Source organism: Thamnophis elegans, chromosome 12 (genome assembly GCF_009769535.1).
Source record: "Thamnophis elegans isolate rThaEle1 chromosome 12, rThaEle1.pri, whole genome shotgun sequence".
Classification (NCBI taxonomy): Eukaryota; Metazoa; Chordata; class Lepidosauria; order Squamata; family Colubridae; genus Thamnophis; species Thamnophis elegans.
In genome coordinates, this window is record NC_045552.1 from 34,881,809 (window position 1) to 34,906,727 (window position 24,919).

At 45.0% G+C, this 24,919-nt stretch overlaps 1 protein-coding gene across 1 annotated transcript in view; it reads left to right on the forward strand.

The window, feature by feature from the left end:
• SLC16A2 (solute carrier family 16 member 2) overlaps window positions 1–24,919 on the forward strand; it is an 83,088-nt gene that overhangs the window by 38,480 nt on the left and 19,689 nt on the right. The window lies entirely within an intron of this gene.

The following is a 24,919-nucleotide window of genomic DNA, read 5'->3' on the forward strand; positions in this document are numbered from 1 at the left end:
CCATCTGCTATTTTAATCAGGTTATCTTTGGTTGTCAATCTTGCTTCTGAGAAATTATCTCTCCTTAAATCCACCATTTTTCCTCTTTTTTCTTCTTCCAGGCCTTGAAATACAGGGTATAGTTCCTGTCAATCTAATTCCCTTTTTCATATTCCCCTTTTCCCATTTTCAACCACGTTCACTCCACTGGTAAAGTAATCAGTTGTCTTGTCTTTATAATCATTTTCCCCTTCAATTTTTGGGACTCTGACCCCATTTTTTGCTGTTATAAACTCTATTTTTTCCATCTTCTTCTCAATTCTGTTATTTCTAATAAATTTTGAATTCCAGCCAAGATGTTTTGCAAAGTTATTGTTTCTTTTAAATATTGTGCCATTTTAACAAGCTAGTAGATACTGCCACTCTGGCTTTCAAGGCTTCTTATATCATTTATAATCTTCAAAAAAGAAGGTTCTGTTCTCCCACTTCCAGTAAGACTCTCAAAGTGCACCTGTAAAAACAATTTGTGCCCTTGCTTCTTATCACTTTCTATTAAAAAGTTGCCAAGCCTCGAGATACAAAGTCAGTGAGATCAAAAGGAAAAGGAAAAGTGCATTGTTTCAAAAACTCAAGCCTCCAGCCTCCAAGTGGCAGTATTGCTTCCCACTCTCTAATGTTATTTCAAACGTAAAAGAAACAGAGTTCTCAAATAGAATTAATAGCAAGTAATAAAAGTCCTTGTTGAAATAAAGAAGAAGACTTTAATCCATAGGTTAAAAAATAAAAATAAAAAAATAGAAGAAAAATTGATCCATTAAAAAAAAGTTGCTAGCACTTCAATCCACAAAGTAAAATTAAACACACTACCCAAAGCAATCCAATATAGGTTAATTTTGCTGCTTATTTTCTTCTGCTTTCGGATTTAATTTAACTTTTTTTTTTTAAAAAAAGGGTAGTCTTTTCCAAAGTTTCCTCACCAAATGGACACACTTTCTCTTTAAGCTTCCATTCCGTTCCGGAGCCGTCCCAACTTCATCAGCCTGGGGCTGGACTTTTTGTCGCCGGCTTGAAGAACTTCTCTTGGATCGATCAGGGACTTTGCGGTGTCCCTGAGATCAGCAAGACATATTCTTCCTGTTCACTGTCTCTACGGGACGGTTTAGGTCCAGCAGCAAAAGTATTGGCAGCGGTGTCGGAGCATCGAAACCACACGTCCATATTGTCGCGACATTGGCTCCTCCTCTGGTCTTCCTCCTTTTTTGTAGGAATTCTTTCCCCCTGAATGAAGCTCCTCTTTGGTATCTTGCATCCTTCCTTTCCATCACAGGAGAGACTTTTACAAAAGAAAAAGAAAACTGAAACGGTTTCTATTTTCAGAATCCCAGTTTTCAGATAGTATATTCACATAATGCCAATTGTGGTGCCTGAGTTCTATCTTTTATTGTTCTTTTTAAGGTGTACACATTTCTATTTACATACAGTAAATATACAGAGGGCTCAGAACATCTGTTTGATAAGTGAACTATGGTTCTACAGATTTCATTGTATTTAAGTACAATGACAATAAAGGTTATACTTACGTTGCTGCACTCCAATTCCCATCATGCTGCTTGAGAAACATTCAGAGATATCTGGAGGGCCACATAGTTCTTTATTCCAGAGTAAACAGCTTGTTCTTTACTTTTTAAAGCATAACTCGCTTCTTTTCCTCCTGAAAGCTTGAGAATCCACTCTGGCCAGCCACGATATAAAAAAGAGTTGAGACGTTAGAAAGAGTGCAGAGAAGGGCAAAAAAGATGATTGGGACTGAAGGTTAAAACATGATCAACGGTTGCAGGAATTGGATGTGTTTAGTGTAATGAAAAGAAGGACTAGGCAATTCTCCAATATTTGAGGGGCTGCCACAAACAGGGGCAATATTTGAGCGGGTCAAATTATTTTCCAAAGCACCTGAAGGCAGGACAAGGAGCAACAGATGAAAACTAACCAAGGAGAGAAGCAACCTAGAACTAAGGAGAAATTTCCTGACAGAGCAATTAACCAGCGGAACGATTTGTCTTCAGAAGTTGTGGGTGCTCCATCACTGGTGGCTTTTAAGAAGAGACTGAACAGCCATTGATATGGGGTTTCCTGCTTGAGCAGGGGGTTGGACTAGAAGACCTCCAAAGTGCCTTCCAACTCATTCTGTTAAATACACCTTCGAGTGGCAGTAGAGAAGGCAAATGTAATGTTCTCGTGAAACACTGTAGCTATTACTCCCACAGCACCATCCTCCGTGAGAGGTGCTAAGCAACTAAGCACAGTAACCCACTTTCTTTAAGAGTTATTGCCTAGGGTTTTTTCAAGTGCTGTCATTCTCCAGGGAGTAGAGTCACTCCTGGTGAGGAGAACATGTGGTGTGTGTGTATTGGCCATGTGGAAAGTATTGATGTAATTGTCTAGCTTTGTTTGGACAGAAGGACAGAAATACCACTTCATAGTGCTTTTACAACCCTCTCTAAGCGGTTTACAGAGTCAGCGTATTGCCCCCAACAATCTGGGTCCTCATTTTATCGACTTTGGAAGGATGGAAAGCTGAGTCAACCTTGAAACGGTCAGGAATGAACTGTTGGAGTGAGCAGTGAGTAAGCCTGCAGTACTGGATTCTAACCCCTGCAGCACCATAGCTCTTACTATATACCCTTCTGATCCAATGATGAGAGGAATATACCAAACCTATGGCCTTGTTTTACAGGCAGTCTTCATTTAACGATCAACAATTGGCACTGGCAACTTGGCTGTTAAGCAAAGCAGTCGCTAATGAAAACTGTGACTGTGGTTATAACCTTTCTTCAGACCTGCAAAGGTCATAAGTGTGAGGATTGGTCATAAAGTTACTCTTTCATCATTGTCATAACAAATCAGTGACATGTAAATGTTGCATAGCTGTTCCTTATGCTTCCTCCCACCATTTCTGCAAGTTTATAGCATGGTCTTCTCCTATTTTCCTGTATAGTGGGCTAAGGTAAGAGAGACGTCCTAAGAAAAAAGAGATTTAAAGGCCATCAACTCAGGATTACTCTTGACCACCACACAGATATTCTCCATGATGACCTGTCCCTAACATGGGTCTCTCCACCTTTCCCAGCATTAGAACCTAATCCAGGGAGCTGGGTCTGGGCCTTGTCTAAAGTGAGATGATTTGAGCATGGTCATTCATGCCTCAAGTGAAAAATCTGGGTTGATTCATTCAGTGATCCATTTGCTTGTTTTCTTGGCTGTCTGCGGTCAAGAGTCTTCTCCAATACCAGAATTCAAAAGTGTTGATACTTTCCAATCCTGCTTCCACTCCTGCAAAGTCCAACTTTAGCAATAGCAATGGCACCTAGACTTATACTGCTTCGTAGTGCTCTACTGCCTTCTCTAAGCGGTTTACAGAGTCAGCGTATTGCCCCCAACAATCTGGGTCCTTGTTTTAGCGACCTCAGAAGGATGGAAGGCTGAGTCAACCTTGAGTTGGTCAGGATCGAACTCTGGCGGTTGGCAGAGTTGCCCTGCAATGCTGTATTCTAATTACTGCTCCCCCTCCCATGGCTCTTTAACTTCCATAGAGTGTCAGAGGGTGATTTGTATTATTCTTATATTTGTAAATATGGATACATCACAGCTTCTAAATAACTTCATGGCTACTCTACTAAGGGCTAGTCTGCTGCTTATTTCTCAACTGTTCGATCTTTCATTGTTGACAGTTTACCTAAGCTACCCACCACTTCCATATCTTCCTGATCACTTCTAGGGCTGGTGTTGTACTCTTTTATTCTACCAGGGGTGGGATTCAGCAGGTTCTGACCAGTTCTAGAGAACCGGTAGCAGAAATTTTGAGTAGTTCAGAGAACCAGTAAATACTGCCTCTGGCTGGCCTCTCCCCCATCTATTCTCTGCCTCCCGAGTCCCAGCTGATCCCAGGGGATTTTGCAGTATCCTTCTCCTGCGACGCCCACCAAGCCACCCCCACAGAACCGGTAGTAAAAAAGTTTGAATCCTACCATTGGATTGTACCCATCATTGTATTAATTAGTCTCATATTACTTCCCATCCATGTAGTACTTTCTCTCTTCCATCACAGCAAAAATTAAGATTCAGTGGTAAAGTTTGGAGCAGGCCCAGGGTGCAAATCTTCGATGCTTTTCAGACATGTTACAATTGTGATAGCCAAAATTCCCTGCTCGCTTGGCATTGTCCCACTGGGAATCGAGCAGAAGAGAAAAGTAAGATTTGCATCCAGGTTTCAAATGAGCGCAGATGCCCATCAACTGTTTAAAAATAATGTTGGTTTCAGAGGTAGGGAGAGGATGGTTTTTTTCAAATTGATGAGTTGTCTGAGCCAGAAACACGCTGGTGCAAAGCAACTCCAGACCATGTGAGCTTAAGGGAGATTTTGTGCAAGAGGAGATGGTTCTGCTCTGAAGGGCAGCTCTGTCAGCATAGTGGAGCAAGCCCAGCCTGAAACATTTGCAAAAGCTGGTCAGCAGATCCCACCATGCAATCCCAGCTCTCGGATGCCTTCTCTGGCCACTGGCTGCAGCAGCTCAACCTGCACAGCCCCCAGAAATGATGTTTTCAGCTGCACAACATGGGTAATTTAGGGACAGACAGAGGCGTCCCATTGCCAATGACTTGGGACTGAAGTTCACCTGCTTCCTGTGACGATGACAATGATTTAACTGATTTAACTGTGCTAGGAGGAACACTGGGATAAAGGGCAGCTTAACTCTTGCCCTATCCACCAACCAATGTAAAAAGAAAAATGCTGACACCTTTAAAGAGGTTTTCATTGACACTTTTGGCCTTGAAAACAGGCTTTTCTCCATTGGTTATTTTGTAGGGTTGGAAGGCTGGTTAATGGTGCCCACTCAAGCCATTATGATAGATCAATGTCTCTCAGCCTCCACAAGGTTAAGATGTGTAGACTTCAACTCCCAGAATTCCCCCAAACCTTGGAGAATTCTGGGAGTTGGAGTCCCCACATCTTAACTTTGCCAACGTTAAGAAATAACTCAGAGATAAACCATTCCTGCTTGTGTCCTGATGTTCCCAGCTCCAGCCATCAACAGGAGGTCCTGTTTCCACATTCCTGCATTTGTGCCTTTATTTGCCACACCCAGAGTGTCTATGGGGCGTGATAAAAATAATCAAAATGGCGGTCACAACAGCTTGATCAAAACCTTTCTTGGCCATACCGTACCCTGAGGGACAGCCACGATAGCGTTCCCACAATTTCATGGGTGGTACAAAAAGTGCTAAACAGCCATCTCCTCTCTCCCAAATCCACATTGGGAAAAACGGGGAAGCAGCACCATGGCAACCCAATCAACAGGTACAAGCAAAACTGAAAGATGAAAGGCGTTACATCATAGAGAAGCACTAATGAAGCATTACTTGGCTGTGGAAAGAAGAATCTTTGGGGTGGGCACTTGGCAACCAGAAGCCATCGCTTGCGGCTGCAGATTGGGAGACTGAGAATTGCAACCAACAGCCAGTTTTCCAGAAGTTGTAGAGAAGGACTTCCAGCTCTTTAGGATGTGGCCAGCGGCTTGAGAGCCCTGTGTCCTGCATCATTCATCAGCCAACCACAGAAGAGTGGGTGGGAAAGCATGGGTGGGACTTCTAAATCTTGCATAATCATCTTAATTGCTTTATTTTTATCTGTGGGGTCCTTTGTGCTCTCTGAGCTTGGTGGTTTTCTTACAGACATTTTATTACTCAACTGGATAACATCGCCAGTGCTAGAAGGTAGTGGGGTTTGCAGAGTGGAGGAGAAGAGAAGGAGAAGAAAAATTGTAGGTTCCTTGGTGCTCTCTGAACCTGGTGCTTTTCTTGTAGACATTTCATAACCCAGCTAGCTAATATCATCAGAATAAGAAGAGAATTGGCTTATTTTGTTATCTGGTTACCTGTTGCCATTCACAAAATCATGTCTGGTGGCTCAACAGACTTACCAACTGTTGATCTGCAGAGCGCAGGCAGGGATAACTCCCCTTGGCTGGCACATTTCCCCGCTGAGGAAAAAAGAAAACAACTCACAGGTGGCTAAAAGACTCCCACCCACCACATACAGTCCAGGATGTCTTCCTCTGATCTCTAGAAGCTTCCTCCCAGCTTCACCTGGGCGGAAAGCCAGGGCTTCTTTTTCTCCCTGACCAGCTTCAAAAAGTTTCTCTCTGCCATTGGTTGCCTGGCCTCGCCTGCACTTCTCCTTCAGGGACATTTGCCTTTGTCCCATTATTCTGGCATCTGCAGCCCAGTTTGGGAGGGGGGATACACAACCCTCCCCATTTCCAGCATTCTCGGGGTCTTCCCAGCACTGCATTCCCCAAGTAGCTCCAAGTGGGATCACCACATCCACCCGCCCTTGATATCAAGCCTGGTGCCCTAAAGAGGGAAAGGGGCACCGTTGTTTTCTATCCTGCCTGAGACAACATGCAAGGAGGGAGGTCCGCAGGTTGGCCAAGAGCATGCGCCAAAAACAGGAGAGCAGATAATGGTGATGGGATGGGACTCTCTTCGCACCCTGTCCCTTCCAAAGTTCAATGCCATTTGGGGGCAAATGCAGCTAGTGCCCCCCTCCCACCTGCAGCTCCTTGGCCTACAAAGTGTCCACGAAGTGCAAACAAAGTCCTTTTCTTGAGATAAAAAGAGCTAATTTTGCTATAAAATCGTTTGCATCATGTATGAAAAGCCCTTGGTAGAGTCACAAATATGAGATAAGGTCAAATTTTAGTTCATGGTGGAAAAAGTTGCCTGCATTGGTATCCTTTAGAATATCCAGTTTGTTAGTGTCTGAGGGATGGGCTGAGACACGGCTACTCTGCATGAAATTTGCACCATAACACTAGACATTAAACATGGTGTGCCACCTTTCTGGAAAACAACCCAGTCAGCAAGCCCAGTAGTAGTGATGAGTTCAAAGTCACAGCCGTAGAGGTACTCATGGAACCTTGTAACGCCGGCGACTGCAGTCAGAGCCTCATGGTCCAGTTGGCTGTAGTTCGGCTTGGCAGAAGACAAGGTTCATGAGTAATAGGAGATGGGCACCTCGGTTCCATTGGGCATGCGGTGGCTGAGGACAACTCCGATGCCAAACGGGGAAGCGTCGCACATTAGAACAAGTGGCAGGATCTGGCTGTATTGGACCAAAAACGTGTCTGCTGACAGCAGTCTCTTCACCGCGGCAAATGCGGCTGCTTCGGCTTTGCCCCAGGATCACTTTGCGGTTTTTGCGAGAAGCCGATGTAAAGGTTTAGCAACTGTGGCTTTCTGTTTGAGAAGGACACTGTAGAAGTTAAGGAGCCCAAGGAACCCCTGCAGCTTGGTCTGATTGCAAGGTGTAGGGGCGTCCTGTATTGCCTTAATTTTTTTGTCAGTCGGGTGAATCCCAGAGCCGTTGATGAGGTACCCTAGGAATTCAACCCTTGGCACGTTAATTTGGCATTTTTCCTTTTTGAGGCGGAGGCCTTTGTCTCTGATTCTGGCCAGAACAGATCTCAATCTTTTAAATAATTGCACCTTATTTGCAGCTGATACCAAGATGCCGTCAAAATAGGGGATGACTCCATCTACAGGCAATTGTTCTACATGCCTGCGCCATGTCTAATTTTGTGAAAACTTTTCTGGGGCCTAATGAACGTAGTAAATGCTGTACAATGGGTACAGGATAAGCGCTTTGTTGCAAAACTTTGTTTATCATGCACGTGTAGTCGCGCAGATGCGGACAAACCCAGATGCGGACAAACCCGTCAGACTTGACAGGTGTCACAATAGGGGTCTCCCAGCATGCGTGATCTACTGGCTCTAGGATTTCCTAACCTATCAATTTGTCCAGTTCCAGATCAATTTTACGGCGGAGAGCGAAAGGTACTCTCCTGGGTTTCAGCCTGATGGGGGCTACATTGGGGTCCAAATTAAAAGATATTGGGGTCCCCACATACTTACCTAGACTGGTGCCGAAGATGTCCTCGAACTCCTTAAGGAGTTCCTCAGTGCTTTCGTCCTGTATGGCATTGATTCCGGTCACTTCTAGGCCCAGGGCTTCGAACCAGTCAAGCCCAGGAAGCTCTGCAGGTCTCTGTTGACTACCGTCACTGGTAGCTGGCTGCAGAAAGTCTTGAATTTCACCCAGAAGGTGCCCTGGCCCACAATGGGGACTTGAGTTTCCTGGTAGTCGCGAAGGTGGATGTCAGGAACCCATAGATGCTGCTTCTTAAGGATAGGGATAGCCTACTTGATTGCTGCCGAAGGCATTATGTTCAAGGATGACTCAGTGTCAATGTCCATTTTGCATGGAGAGTCCTCGATGAGGACTGTGACCTTCAGCTTTTTTGGCCGCTTCGTGCGTGACTCTAGTGTCGCCTTCTGTTTGCCGTGGCGGTGGCTGCCATGCCCCTTGGTTGGGCCTCTGCTGGCGGTTAGGTCAGCTTCTGGACTTCCAGGTTGTAGCGGGGTGATCGCTTCTGCATACCTTGGCGATGTGCCCTTTTCGATCGCAGCGTTGGCAGATTGCGTCGCGGAAGTGGCAATGTGTTCTGAGCTGGTCTCCTCCGCAACCGGCGCAAGGTGGGAAATGCAGTTCGAATTTTCACGGCAGCTTGGCACGGTCACTGCGCATGTGGTAGCTGTCATCTTCACTCTCTGAGCCTTCAGGCTCTGTAGCCTCGCGATGCACCTCTGCGCTCTTCCACACACTTTTAGGACTGTTTTGGCACTGCAGGGTTTCTGTCGATTTAATGGCAGACTCAGTGGCCCTGGCTTCATCTAGGGCAATTTGGAGCATCAGATTAGATTTCGCTAGTAGTCTCCTCTGCAGGCCAATGTTTTGATGCGGTCAAGTATCAGTTCATCGAGATCTCTAAATTCGCAGTACACTGCGGCCTTTCTGAGTGTCGCAACGTATTCATTGATGGATTCACCCTCTTTCTGGTTACGAATGTTGAATTTGTGCCTTCGGATGTGTTTAGACGGTCTGGGAGCGTAGCGTGTCCTCAGCGTCTGTTGTAGCACCAACCAAGCGACCGATTGGAGTGGCATTGGCTTGGACAAGTCCTTTGCTGTCTCGCAGTAGCTCAGGAACATGTTCTTTTTCCGGCCTTCAGAAAGGCCCTTGAGGTCATTGGCTTCTAGGAAGCAGTTGAACCTCAGCATGTAGTGCTTGGTGCCTGGGTTGTATAGAGTCGGTGGGGCACGCATTGACATCTTGTGTCCCTGAGCGCATTTGAATTTGCCGCTCAAAGATGGCTGCTCGATGCTGCGGTGAGCTCCGGGCTGGATTTACTTGCTGGATTGTTGTGCTCTTTTTGTTTGCCTAGTTGCCTTCCAATCCCACCTTCGTTGCCAGTGTTAGATCGGGTAAAGCAGTGTTTTTCAACCACTGTGCCGTGGCACACTAGTGTGCCGTGACATAGTATAAGGTGTGCCGTGGGAAAATTACTTTATATATAGTCAATATAGGCACAGAGTTAAATTTTTTAAACATTTTCTAATGGTGGTGTGCCTCGTGATTTTTTTCATGAAAAAAGTGTGCCTTTGCACAAAAAGGTTGAAAAACACTGGGGTAAAGGAAAGGCTCACTCAGGCTTTGGCAGCAACAGCTCTTTATTAACTCTGAAACAACTATGTACAATCCAGCGAAGGTTCAGTCTGACAGCAGCCCTTTTATAGGGAGCTGTCAGACCCTTCGACCAGTCAGGTTGAATCTCTGTTCTGTAAACCATTGTAACTGATTCTGGTATCTAACACTTTCCTTCCTTCCTTCCTTCCTTCCTTCCTTCCTTCCTTCCTTCCTTCCTTCCTTCCTTCGGATGCGAGTGAGTGCAAGGGACATGCGGAGGCTCGGGCAGGGTGAAAAATGGGCCTTTTCAAGGGGAAGGCTGGAAACAGGCCCATTTCCAACCTCCAGAAGGCCTCCGGAGCATGGGGAGGCCATTTTTGCAGTCCCAGAGGCTCAAGGAAAGCCTCCAGAGCACAGGGAGAGCAAAAATGCCCTTCTCAGTGTGGTGCAGGAGGCTGACTAGGCCACACCCACCATGGCCACGCCCACCCAGCAACTGGGCAGAGAACCCCTTGCTAAAATTTTTGAAGCCCACCCCTGCCTCCTTCCCTCCCTTCTTCCGTTCTTCCTTCTTTCCCTCTTTCCCTCCCACCCTTCCTTCCTTCCTTTTTGCAGCAAGTATTTATTTGATCCAGCTATTCCAAATCCGATTTTGTTGCAGATTTTCAAGTTTGGAATGAAAAATAAGATATGGATTTGAATGCATGAGCAATTGTGGTGAACATACTGAGTTTTTTCCTCTGGGCACCTGCAACATGTGCATTTATAATCGGTACCTTCTTCCTCCCAGATTGAGAACCAAAAATAAATACAATAGAAATGAAGGACAAATAAAGAAAACAGCTGCTGTTTGTTTCATGGATGCAGCCATGTAGTGTTTGCAATTGGCTGTTGCTTTTGTTCTGCTTTGCTTTGTTTCCTTCTTTCCAATCTTAACAGCAGCTCAGAGATTTCCTTTAGTTTGCTGTTTCCCTTCTAACAAAATCTCAGCTGATTTATAGTAATAATAAAAACCAGCCCAAGTTGAGCAGATACTGCCAGTGAGCTGGGTAAAAATTAAAAGTTGCCCAAGGACAATTTGGGAGGTGCATTTGGGTTTTGTTTCTGCAGCACAAACCACATTAGCAGATGTAATTACAGGTTGACAACTGAGGGGGGGAGTTTTCTTCCTATTCCTTCCTCCTCCTGGACCCCAAAAGTTGCCTGTTTCTTTTCTTTGATGAAGCTTCTCAGTTCAACAAGGGAGACCCAGAATTTAGCATGTGAACATGTGGAACATAGACTAACAGGGTTGGGAGAAACCTTAGAGGTCTTCTAGTCCAGTGGTCCCCAACCTTTTTATCGCCGCGGACCAGTCAGCCTTTGATAATTTTACCGTGGCCCGCTGAGCGCGCGCAGGGGTGGGGGGGCGTTGTTCGCGACGACACATTGATTGTTTATATATCACGTGCGTACCAGCGCGGGGCTCTCTTCCCTGGAGCCTTTGCGCACGGCCCAGGAGCTTTTGTGCTGCAGCGATCATGTCCCCTGGCCGCTGCGCGGCCCGGTGCCAGGTACTCCACGGCCCGGCACCAGTCCGCGGACCGGGGGTTGGGGACCACTGTTCTAGTCCATCGCCCCGCTCAAGCAGGAGACCTCACACAATTCCTGACGAACATTTGTCCAGTCTCTTCCTGAAAACCTCCAGTGATGGAGCATCCAGAACTTCTGGAGTCAGACGCTTCCAGTAACATCATTCTTCAGCACCTGCAAAACTAATTTCAACGGGAGATAGTCAGATCTCAAGCGCAAACAGCCTCCTTTCTAAGGGCTGGGACTCAGCTCCATCCTGAGCCAGTCAACGGGGCCCTTTGGCCATATTGGCTTCCATTTGATCTGTGCTGAACAGTGAACCTTTTAGCAAAAAATCCAGGGATCAAAGTTTGGAGGCCTTGAACTTTCAGCCACTATAGAACGGGGACCGAGAGAGGCAAATAATACCAGGTGATTCTTCCTGGTCTCTGACAAAGTTTGCCCATCAATAGGGAGCTGGTTAATGATACCCCCAAGGCCCGTCTCGTCTGCTCTGGAGGAAATGGGGGGGAGGACTTTCTTTGGAATGTGCTGCAGACAGCAAGTGTTTTTGCAGAGGGATGGTCAGTCAGGAGAGTTAATTATTAGGTGCTCGGCCAACTCACAGCCCCTCCTGCCTTTGGCAAAAGGGTTGCTGCTTAGAGAGGAATGTGGACTGTTGATCCAGCGCGATGGAACTCCCGAGTGCAATTCGTCTGGCTCCAAAGCCATTAAAATATCAAATGAACCTTATGATTGTTCATCCTTCCCAGGAGGAAGAAAACATTAATTTAACATCATTGCTTTTAGCTTATTTGGCAAGACGAGGTGGGACATAATTTATTGAAAAGAAGTTGTTCTCTCTCTCCCTCCCTCCCTCCCTCTTTTGCTCTCTCTTTCTCTCTCTGTGCACACACACACTCATTCTAATAGTTTCGCACTATGTATGTATGTATGTACGTACGTACAGTGGGGCAAAAAAGTATTTAGTCAGCCACCAATTGTACAAGTTCTCCCACTTAAAAAGATGAGAGAGGCCTGTAATTGACATCATCGGTAGACTTCAACTATGAGAGACAAAATGAGAAAACAAATCCAGACAATCACATTGTCTGATTTGGAAATAATTTTTTTGCAAATTATGGTGGAAAATAAGTATTTGGTCAATATCAAAAGTTCATCTCAATACTTTAAGTCTTCACAAGGTTGGCACACATTGTTGCTGGTATGTTGGCCCATTCCTCCATGCAGATCTCCTGTAAAGCAGTGATGTTTTGGGGCTGTCGCTGGGCAACACGGATGTTCAACTCCCTCCAAAGGTTTTCTATGGGGTTGAGATCTGGAGACTGGCTAGGCCACTCCAGGACCTTGAAATGCTTCTTACGAAGCCACTCCTTCGTTGCCCGGGTGGTGTGTTTGGGATCATTGTCATGCTGAAAGACCCAGCCACATTTCATCTTCAATGCCCTTGCTGATGGAAGGAGGTTTGCACTCAAAATCTCACGATACATGGCCCCATTCACTCTTTCCTGTACACGGATCAGTCGTCCTAGTCCCTTTGCAGAGAAACAGCCCCTGTGCTTCACAGTAGGTATGGTGTTCTTTGGATGCAACTCAGCATTCTCTCTCCTCCAAACACGACAAGTTGTATTTCTACCAAACTTTGGTTTCATCTGACCATATGACATTTTCCCAATCCTCTTCTGGATCATCCAAATGCTCTCTAACAAACTTCAGACGGCCCAGACATGTACTGGCTTAAGCAGGGGGACATGTCTGACACTGCAGGATCTGAGTCCCTGGCGGCGTAATGTGTTACTGATGGTAGCCTTTGTTACGTTGGTCCCAGCTCTCTGCAGGTCATTCACTAGGTCACACCGTGTGATTGTCGGATTTTTGCTCAAAATGTCATTTTGACCCCACTGGGTGAGATCTTGCGTGGAGCCCCAGATCAAGGGAGATTATCGGTGGTCTTGTATGTCTTCCATTTTCTAATTATTGCTCTCACAGTTGATTTCTTCACACCAAGTGATTGCCTATTGCAGATTCAGTCTTCCCAGCCTGGTGCAGGTCTACAATTTTGTTTCTGGTGTCCTTCAACAGCTCTTTGGTCTTCACCATAGTGGAGTTTGGAGTGTGACTGTTTGAGGTTGTGGACAGGTGTCTTTTATACTGCTAACAAGTTCAAACAGGTGCCATTAATACAGGTAATGAGTGGAGGACAGAGGAGCCTCTTAAAGAAGAAGTTACAGGTCTTTAAGAGCCAGAAATCTTGCTTGTTTGTAGGTGACCAAATACTTATTTTCCACCATAATTTGCAAAAATATTCTTTCCAAATCAAACAATGTGATTGTCTGGATTTGTTTTCTCATTTTGTCTCTCATAGTTGAGGTCTACCTATGATGTCAATTACAGGCCTCTCTCATCTTTTTAAGTGGGAGAACTTGCACAATTGGTGGCTGACTAAATACTTTTTTGCCCCATTGTATGTATGTATGGGTTCACCGACAAAAGGGCGAATGACAAAACCACGCCCAACTAAACCGTGGTGACAAAACCGTGAGTTCTAAAGCGCTCCGACGAATGAGCGCTGAATCGCACCGACAACAGCGCGCCAACAGAAGCACGCTGTAAAACTAAACCTAGCCCTAAACCTAACCCTAACCCTAAACGTAACGCTAACCCTAACCCTAAACGTAAACCTAACCCTAAAACTAACCCTAAACCTAACCCTTACCTTAACTTAAATCGGCTTTCTGTCGCCGCGCTGTTGTCGCCGCGCTGTTGTCGGCGCATTGATGATGTTGCGGTTTTAGCGATGCGGTTTTGTCGGTGCGGTTTTGTCTTGCGTGCTTTTGTCAGGTCACGTATGTATGTATGTATGTATGTATGTATGTATGTATGTATGTATGTATGATATTACATTTATTTGCAACCCATCTTGTATCAAAATGACTCTGTATTGAGTTATTTCTAGCTAACTCCCTAGACCTGGGCACCCATCAGACTCCCATCCCATTTCTATAGGGGGACAACCTATTTTCCAAAGCACCTGAAGGCAGGACATGAAGCAATGGATGGAAACTAAGCAAAGAGAGAAGCAACCTGGAATTAAGGACAAACTTCCTAATAGTGAGAACAATTAACCAGTGGGGGGGCTTGCTGTGGGTTCTCTCCATCACTGGAGGTTTTGTAAGAAGAGATTGGACATCCATTTCTCTGAAGTGGTCTTGGGTCTCTTGCATGAGCAGGGGGTTGGCGTAGAATACCTCCAAGGTCCCTTCCAACTCTGTTCTTCTGTACTGAAGGAGGAAAGTTGCCCACTGGAGTGCAGGGGGAACCTTCTCTCCATCAAGAATGTCCAAGCAGCAGCTCTTCTATGCTTCTAGGTGACAGCCTTATGGGAGCCTGGATGCTAAGCGGGGTTTGGCCTAATTCATCCTTTGATGGGAGACCACCATGAAGTCCCAGGTTTGCCAGCTAGACAGGCAAACCAGGGGATGGGGGGAGAATCTTAAAAGACAAGAACAGCAAGCTATCTGTTGTCCTGTTATTCTGAAAAAAAAACCCAAAGTGTTCCTGAAATCACCCAGGGTTTGAGCAGCTTCAAGAAGATTTCCTAAATTGGCATGTCTGGATTGCAAAGCAAGACTTCCAAGATTCCTTCTGCCCCTTGGCTTTGGGTTCTTCTTCTAGGTCACATTGTTCCCTGTTGCTGGTTGTTTTTATCTATTTTTCATAATTCTGCAGCGCCCCGTGTTATTCTTGAATTGTGCAGCCTTCTAAACCCCATAAATAAATAAACAAGTGCGTGCTGAGAAGTTAGGCAAGACGGCTGTTTTCCAGCTTAGCATTAGTGGATGACTGTGGTGACCTACTTTCCTTGGCTCATTATAAGAACTTTAACAAGGTAGGATTGTCTTGGATTTTTGGAGTGAAGCCCTCACTCTGTTGAACAGAACTGGGCCAAGCAGAAGGTGGAGAGCTCAAGGCACTGAGCATTATGTATGGTTTCATTTATAGTCTGTCTAATATTCACTCTGGTTGAAAACCAGCTGGTGGGTTTTGAACCCTGCTTGATTAAGGGGCAAAATGTGGTGGGGGAGAGATAACAGAATAGCAGGGTTGGTAGGGGCCTTTGAAGTCTTCTAGTCCAACCCTCTATTCAAGCAGGAGTCCATATACCATTCCAGAAAATGGTTGTCCAATCTCTTCTTTAAAACTTCCAGTGTGAAGCACCTACAACTTCTGGAGGCAAGTTGTTCCACTGATTCTCACTGTCAGGAAATTTCTCCTTGGTTTAGACTGCTTCTCTCCTTGATAGGTTTCCACCCATTGCTTCTTGTCCTACCCTCAGGTGCCTTGGAGAACAGTTTGACTCCCTCTTCTTTGTGGCAGCCCTGAAATATTGGAACACTGCTATCATTCCTCCCCTAGTCTTTTTTTCCCATTAAACTAGACACACCCAATTCCAGCAACATTTCTTCATATGTTTTAGCCTCCAGCCCCCTAATCCTCTTTGTTGCTCTTCTCTGCAGATTTCCTGCAGGCTCTTCTCCAGTTCTCGTTCACTTTGCTGAAAAAGGCTTTAATGTAGAAATTCTATCCAAACACAGAAGAGAACTTTAGAGAAATGCTCTTAGAGGAAATGTGTTTTCCATGATCTGATACAATGGCCAATAGTCTTGTGGGAACTTTATAATTTCCAATATCCCATCCTCTGTCCAGGAGTCTGCAGTTATCCTGGCTTCTCATTCAATTGCAAGAAAAGGGGGTTGTGTGAAAGTTGTGCTTTGGTGAGGTCTGAGCTTGGCTGTTTTCTTGCAGACGTCTCATTACCCAACTAGGTAGCATCATCAGTGTTTGAAGAAAGTGAGTCCTAATGGTGCTTTTTCAAAAGGCAACTGGACTTTCTTGTTTTTTCTTTTCCAGTTGCCTATTGAAAAAGCACATTTGGGACAACCATGACCTGGATGACTGAGAATCTCCATAGACAGAAGAGGGAGGTTTGCTCTCTGTTGAAAAACAAATGGCTTCCCTGCCAGTATTGGTGGGAACATTCTTGGGGGTTCCTGGATTGGGCTGTTGCTTACTGTGAGCATCTGTCTCCTTCAGGCATCACTCGATGGGCAAACTGCTCGCATCTAAAGAGAGAGCAAGCCCCACACCCACTAGCACTGAGGCTCATGTGGCCCCAGGATGCTGCAACCACCCATGATGCTGAGCTGTTGCCAAATGTCCCAAATTGGGTCACATGTCCATGGGGGTGCTGGAATGGTCATAACTGACCGTACGACCTTACATGTGTGACCTTCACAGCTGACTTCCGACAAGCAAAGTCAGTGGGGGAAGGCAGATTTGTTTAATGACTGCATGATTCACTTAACAACTGCAGCAATTCTCTTATCAACAGGGCAGAAGAGGATGTAAAATTGGACATGACTCCCTTAGCAACCACCTTGCTTAGCAATGGAAATTCCTGTCCCAACTGCGGTCGTAAGTTGAGGACTCACCTGTATTGTGTTTCTGATCTAGTATGTGGAAATGTATGTAATGGGTAAGCTTGGGGTTTGGGAAAGTGCAGGTACTCCTTGAGTTACAACCAAAATTGAGGCCAAACTACCTGTTGCTGAATCAGAAATTTGTTAAGTGAGTTTTGCCCCATTTTACGACCTTTCTTGCCACAGTTGTTAAGTGAATCCCTGCAGCCATTAACTTAGTAACATGGCTGTTAAGTGAATCTGGCTTCCCCATTGACTTTGCTTGCCAGAAGGTTGCAAAAGGGGATGACACTGCGACCGTCATAAATATGAACCAGTGGTCACGTGTCTGAATTTTGATCCGAGATGTTGCAACTAAATTTGAAAACGATCATGACCTTCTTTTCAGTGCTGCTGTAACTTCCAACAGTCACCAAGCGAACTGTTGTAAGTTGAGGACTAACTGTATTTATTCCTCCTGCATTTGCAATGCATTTTGATGTTCATGGTTGAAAAACAAGCACTGAGTAACCAAAAGTAAAAAATAATGCATCTTCTTTGTTCAACTGTGTCTTATTTTTATTGGCTGGGTCTGTTAGAACCCATTAAGCCAGCCAACCCCACAAAGGTTGCAGCGGCAGCTCATGCTTTGTTCCATTATTTCCTTGTTATTGCCTGCAGATGATAAAAGTGGCTCACGTTATGTGAAGAAGCGTTTAATATCATGCCAACGAAAATAATTCCCTCCCATGTTCTGTTCCCTATTTCTTCCCTTGTGGTAGTATTTCTTCACCAGTCGGTATCTTCTGAAAGCATTAGAGAGCAATTAGAATTAAGAGGGAGCAAGACGATTTATGGCACTCCTTGCTGGCCAGGAATCATGCAACAAGCCCACTGTGAAAATCCATTTGCTGGGTTCAATATGTAAGCTTTTCCCAGCCTGCGGCCATTCAGAAGTTTGACGTCCCAGCTCCCAAAGTCAATCAGAATAGAGCTGGAAGGGGACTTGGAGATCTTCTAGTCCAACCCCCTGCTCAATCAGGAAACCCTATACCATTTCAGACAAATAGGTTTCCAGTCTCTTCTTAAACCCTCCAATGATGGAGTACTCATAACTTCTGGAGGCAAACTGTTACACTGGTTAATTGTTCTCACTGTTAGGAAGTTTCTTCTTAATTCCAGGTTGCTTCTCTCCTTGATTAGTTTCCACCCACTGTTTTTTGTCTTGCCTTCAGCTGCTTTGGAGAATCGGTTGTCCCCCTCAATTTTGTGGCAGCCCCTCAAATACTGGAATACTGCTATCATTTCTTCTAGTTCTTCTTTTCTCTAGACTGGCCAAAACCCCAAAGCCTACAACCATTCTTCGTATGTTTTAGTTTCTAGGCCTTTAATCAACTTAGTTGCTGTTCTCTGCACTTTTTCCAGAGTTTCATCATCTTTGTGGTGACCAAAACTGGATGCAGTATTTGAGGTGTGGACTTACCCAGTGCTCAGCCACTGGGTTGAAGGGTTGCTTGGATAGGGGAAGTGGTTCCAAACAGCTAGAAATCAAAGGGGGCATGATGCCTCAGCAGTTAAAGATGCTGAGCTTCTCATCTGGAAGGCTGAAAGCCGGGTGAGTTTCCATTACTTGTCTCAGCTCCTGCCTACCTAGTGATTCAAAAGCATGCAAATGCGAGTAGGTAAATAGGTACCACTTATGGAAAAATAACTGTTCCATGTGCCACAACAAATAGCCATGCTGGTCACGTGACCATGGACAGCACTAGCTCCCTCAGCTGAGAAACGGAAATGAGTATCATCTCTTAGAGTCAGATAGACTGGAGTGGGCAAACCTTTACCTAGCTAGAAAGCAGGATTGCAGAAGGCTGATTTTCAGTTTAAGGAGTGTAAGTAGAGATGGGTTGCTCCCAGTTTGGCCCAGATTGGGTAGTAGCAGCAGCGGGAGGCTCTGTGCATGTGCAGAGTGCACTAGTGAGCATGAGCGAACCGGTAGCAAAAACATTAGAAACCCACCACTGGGTGTAAGACATGGTCCATGAAGTGATGATGACCAAGCTCTGTGATGTTCATAAAAATGAGTGGAACTCCAATGACACCAGTGTGGCTCCTAATCTGACTTTTCTGACCATTCTGATGACATTCCTGTTGAGCTTCTTCTCTTGATTGATGGGGGAGCGGGAAACAGAAGGAGGGTTATGGGAAATAGCTGTGGATAGCATAAATTGACCTTGAACTCACCAAGGCCTTGCCTTCCTAAACCAGCAGCTTAACATTGTGAAAATAGATTTTGTGCATGTATCAAGGTCTGTTAAAAGGAAGGGCTTGTTGGTTTAACAAAATCAATGTAGATTCATGGCTTTAACTGGTCAAAGAAGAGCATCTCTCCTTGTGCAGAATGCAGGAGGACCTCAACCCAGGTGATGAAATCACCCAAGAGGTCTGATGGATGTCCTTCAGAATTGTTTGATGAGGTCCTGGTCCCTCATGTGTCTGGAAACTCACATGTATACCTAGAGAGAGAGAAAATCTTAATTCAAATCAGGGGTGAACAAAGGCGGTCTTGTCCTTTGGCTCTTTGACAGAGATGCTGGTTTTGATTGACTAACCTGGGGAGAAATGAACAGAAACGAGGACGTCATATGAACAAAGGGACAATTAGTCTGGGAATGTTTGAGCATTCAAGCAGATTCGCAAGTCTGTTTTACATAGAGATTTAGGGCCCTACAACGATAATGTTCAATCAGATAATTGAAACATGGTGATGTATTGCGAGTCGGGCTTAACCACCAAGGGGCTTGCAGGGACATCTGCAAAGGGTTTGTTAAAACAGCCAAGATGGTCACCACAATCGTCTCATGCTCCACAAAGGGTGGGTTTCAGTCCGACAGGTGCAGCCACTATTTTAATTTTTCTGGCCCTCCTGCAGCTGGAAACAAGCCAGCATCCAGTTGATGTTAGGGGGGGAGAGGGAGAGAGAGAGGGAGAGGGAGGGAGAGAAATAATTGGAAATGTCAACACTGTAGCCCTGGAATGTTCTCGACAGATGAACAGCCGTCTCATAGTGTTGACATTTCCAGGATTTGGGACTTTAGCCATGTCGGTCTCCACCTGGCCCAGAATCTTAATTCAGATCAGGGGTGAACAAAGGTGGTCTTGTCCTTTGGCTCTTTGACAGAGATGCTGGTTTTGATTGACTAACCTGGGGAGAAATGAACAGAAACGAGGACGTCATATGAACAAAGGGACAATTAGTCTGGGAATGTTTGAGCATTCAAGCAGATTCGCAAATCTGTTTTACATAGGCCCATAGGCCCACCTGGCCCAGAAAGCTTCAGCCACAGGAGGGGGACCTCCATGAACAACCAACTTTCCTGCACTTCCCTGTGGGAGGAAGACAGCACCTTTTTCCGTAAGGGAAGGATATCACAACAAGGCAACCATTCGGTTTGAAGCTCTCCAAGCCAGCAACAGGACAGGGATGATTTCTTCTGCTTGCACAACACTTGTATGTCCAAAGAAAACCATGCTGAGGTCTGCCAAGGAAATCGTGTTCTTTCCCTTGGTGTTATTCCAGGTCTGTGGCTTCCATTTTGTTTCTTTGCTGCCTCAAAATGGTGACCATCCATGCAATTGAAGCCTTGGCCCTGCCATGTTGATGGGCATCACATATGTGATGGGGGAAAGGTTTAGATGGGGCAGGTGGGGCTGCCATGCAAAAAAAGTTTTACAACCATCTCCTTGAAGAGGCCCCTGGATCGTACACCATTTCCCAGCATTTAACAGAATAACAGAATTGGAAGGGATGTTAGAGGTCTTCTAGTCCAACCCCCTGCTCAAGCAACTATACCATTCCACACAAGTGGCTGCCCAGCCTCTTCTTGAAAGCTTCCAGTGATGGAGCTCCCACAATCTCTGAAGGCAAACTCTTCCATTAGTTCTCGCTGTCAGGAAGTGACAGGTGTTCTTAGTTCTAGGTTGCTTCTCTCCTTAATCAGTTTCCATCCATTGTTTCTTGTCCTGCCTTCAGGTGCTTTGGAGAATAGGTTGAGCCCCTTTCCTCTGTGGAAACCCATCAAATATTGGAAGACTGTTATCATGTCACCCCTAGTTCATCTTTTTACTGCAATAATTCTTCTCCCCCTAATCATCCCTTTTGCTCTTCTCTGCACTCTTTCCAGAGTCTCTACATCTTTATTTGACGGGGTCTGTTTTCAGATCCTGGAAGGAAAATTCCACTGGTCTGGATAACTTAATATGTGATTGATCTGGGTATATATGCTCAAGGGAACTGCCCACTTGAGGTCCGGGAAATCAAGTTAGTCCATTGCAATCAAAACAAGTCTATTAATCTGTTGCAGCAAAACCAGGAAAAACCATTTTAGTCTTTGCAACAACGACAAATATGTTATTCTTTTACAAGCAAACCAAAAGAAATCATGTTAGTGTGTTTCAACCAAAGCAAAAGAAACCATGTTAGTCTGTGGCAGTCAACACAAAGAAAATCATGTCAGTTTGTTGCAAGTGAAGCAAGAGAAGCCATGTTAGTTTGTTGCAAGCAAATCAAGTAGTGCACCTCCATGATTAATAAATTCAGCCGGGTGGCATCATGAGTTTCTATAGATTGGTCTAGATTGAGGATTGGAAATGTACACAAAACGTGAATGTTTATGGTGCAGAGGAGTTGTGGCTATTATATGCAAAAGGATTTTAAAAGCAAAGAGTGCCTGGAACAGAACAACCTGAGTCTGGAATTTACTACAAACATCGAATTGATAGGATTTTGTAAAACTGAAAAAAAAAACAGTTTAACCACAGTCTGGTGGGGTTTGGCAATTTTGCTCGGTTACACATGGCAAGTCCAACAGCTCAACAAACAACAAACCTTTTTATTGCTATTCCCAGATTTCAGCTTGTCAGCCAATTTTTTTTTTAAACAGAAACTGTCATCCAAGTCATCTTCATTCTTAGTTTGGCTCTCTAGAGAAAGTTGAGTTTCCTCAGATTTATCTTTTAGAGATGTGGGAAAGGAAACCCAGAAAATGTTGACTTTGCCAAGCCAAAGCTGGCTTGTTTGGAGCAGAGAAGCAAGGGGCATTATTATTTCCAAAAAGCTGGCTTGTTTGGAGCAGAGAAGCAAGGGGCATTATTTCCAAAAAGCTGGCTTGTTTGGAGCAGAGAAGCAAGGGGCATTATTATTTCCAAAAAGCTGGCTTGTTTGGAGCAGAGAAGCAAGGGGCATTATTATTTCCAAAAAGCTGGCTTGTTTGGAGCAGAGAAGCAAGGGGCATTATTATTTCCAAAAAGCTGGCTTGTTTGGAGCAGAGAAGCATGGGGCATTATTTCTCTTCCAGAGAAATGAAAAAGGGGTTCCTGTAACTTAAATTTTTACCTGCCTGCTGCGGCTTCTTGGACAGGAGACCTCCCAAGTAGATGTTTGCTCAAAAGGACCTCATCTCCAAACCTTCTGCCCCAAAGAAGTTTGGCTACATGTGCCAGCACTCTTCAGGTATCTAATGAGGTGCGTTGGAGGAAGCTGACTTGTTTTTAACTTTTAGCTCACTGTTTTTCCTTTGCTGGGCCTAAGCCAGAGGTCTTCAAACTTGGCAACTTTAAGACTTGTGGACTTCAACTCCCAGAATTCTGGGAGTTGAAGCTATGCTGGCTGGAGAATTCTGGGAGTTGAAATCCACAAGTCTTAAAGTTGCCAAGTTTGGGGACCCTTGGCCTAAGCTTATCCAAGTATTTATTGCTATACTTCCAAAGGAGAGGCTGTAGATGGACATAGCACATCTGGAAGAATGTCTTTGTTTCCCATTTGAATGATGCTCTCCCCATATTTGAAAAGAGGTAGTTGCCACTTTGACTGGACTTATGAACTCACCAGTTAACTCATTCGAGGCACAAGAAGTTGGGACATTTGCAGAGTTTGGAAGCATTCTTGCTGATTTCTTCTTCTGCCAAAGCTTGTCAAAGACAGCTTAGCAAATTTTTTAGCTTTGTTCAGTTGGGAAACATCTGACTGAGGGAAGTATTGGTTGGCTAGAATAGTGGTCCCCAACCCCCAGCCCACTCCTGGGCACAGCCCATTAAAGAACAGTGAAAATGAGGATTTCAGATCAATGAAAAGTGATTGAGTAGAAGGCAGTTTGGGGATCTTCCCCACCATGAGCAAATAGTTTGATGATGACCATGCATTTTTTGTATAAACAAAAGACCAAAATCTCCCATCCATGGCATCTTTAAGACATGTCAGAATTCCCCAGCCAGCCATGCTGTTGGGAAATCCTGAAATAGACTTTCATATCCTTTACGTTAATCCTTCACATTGATCTGTTACAACACCCTCAAGAATGAAACACGGGGTGCAATTTTGCAAGATCTTCTTTGGACTCAAGCTGACTGGTAGCAGAGCAAGAATTTTAAAGTCATAATTCTAAAGAATAATTAAGTTTCCAGTTCATACTTGAGAGATGAGCTGTGTTAAATTGGGGCAATGAATTACTGACCTGTGAAACTAGAAATGCCTCTGTTAGTATATAGCAAGTCAATTTGGAATGAGACTCAGCAGAATGTAGGGTCAATCTGGCAGCCACAAAAGTGTCATTAAAATACGAGTGTCCTCTTTTTTGCGTATTGCTTTGATCTCACCGTCATGCCCATTATCTTGAATTCCCTCCCCCCATCTTCTGCAGATACCCTGGGGGGACAGTTAGTATATATCTCTACTGCAAGCCCATAATAATCATAAAGTAAGCAGGGTGATACCACATGGAGGGGTTAAAAAAATGAAGATGGCCATAACTGTACAATCAAATTTCCATTCCAGATTATATGCCTAACCAGAAACATTTAATTATTCTTGTTGTTTTTCCTTCTGGTTGGATGGCAACTCATTTCTCCAAATCCTTGCTAAGATCAGGACCATTTCAGAAGACATCCCATAATAACTTTCCAAGATAGGTAGCTCAGCGTTTGCTTTTTCCAGTCGTGATGGTTTCGTAGTCCATCAGAAGGGGATTGTGTGATTACAGATAGTCCTCGATTTACAGCAGTTCATTTAGTGACCAAAGACTGTTTGACTTATGTCCATTTTTCTACTTAACAATGTTGCAGCATCCCTGTGGCTATGTCATCAAAATTCGGATGCTTGGCAACTGACTCATGACGGTGGCTGTGTCAACGAAGTCGCATGATTCCGTTTTGCGACCTTCTGGCAAGCAAAGTCAATGAGGAAGCCATATTCACTCACAACTGTGGTGATTGGCCTAACAACGATGACAAGAAAGATCGTAAAATGGGCAAAGCTCATTTAACAGCTGCCTTGATTGCCACAGAACTCTTGGGCTCAATTGTGGCCATAAGTCGAGGACTACCTGTAAAAGGAACATTTCTAAGCCCCGCTCTGCAACGACGAGCGAGAAAAGCGTCCCTTCCTCTCTTGGGGCGTTGCTTTGTCTAACCCGCCGAGGGCCGATGCCGTTTCCAGCCAGGGCTGAGGATGTGCGGCAGCCTTTGCACCAGCAGGCTGGCTGTCCAGCTATTGTGCCCCCTTCCTGTCCTGGGGGGGAGGGGAAATGCCAAAACCCCAGAGCAGACGCTTTCTCACGATCACGCTTGAAGGTCCCTCGCGGTGATGTAATAAGTGGTTCTTTTAAGGAGATATTTTTGTCATGACTTCAGTGGATTGAGGTGGGGGGGTGGAGAGAGATAAGCATAAAACATAACTTCCCTTTTCCTTTTCTCCTTCTGGAAAAACAAACCAATAAAATCAGAGGTTTGGTTGTCTTGTTCAGTGGAAGTCTTGCTTGGGAACGGAGAAATGAAGGGTTTTTCAGGGGGAAAGGGGAAAGCCCAGCATCGGATTAGCCTTCTGATCCAACGGTGTGTTGGCTGTGAACTGAAGGTCCCTGGAGATCTGGGCCAAGTACAGAGACTTGGCTGGATCTACCAGCCAGGGAAGTCACCTTGCAGTGAAGAAATCCAGAGGTTGCATTAAATCAATTCAGATTTACAGCCAGCGGCAGCTGCGTTTAAAGCTGAGAAGCTTTTTTCATGAGCAAATGATGGTTCAAATAAGTAAATAAGTAAATATCGTATTTTTCGGAGTATAAGACACACTTTTTCCCCTCAAAAAAGAGGCTGAAAATCTGGGTGTGTCTTATACACTGAATACAGCATTTTTGGCCTCCTGGAAACCCACCCCTTCCCCAAAATGGCCGTGCATAGACTTTAGGAGCCTTGCGGAGTGCTCCTGGGGAGTGGGGAGGACAGAAATTAGTGAAAAATGGGCTGTTTCTTGCTCAATTTTGCCCCCCACAACCCA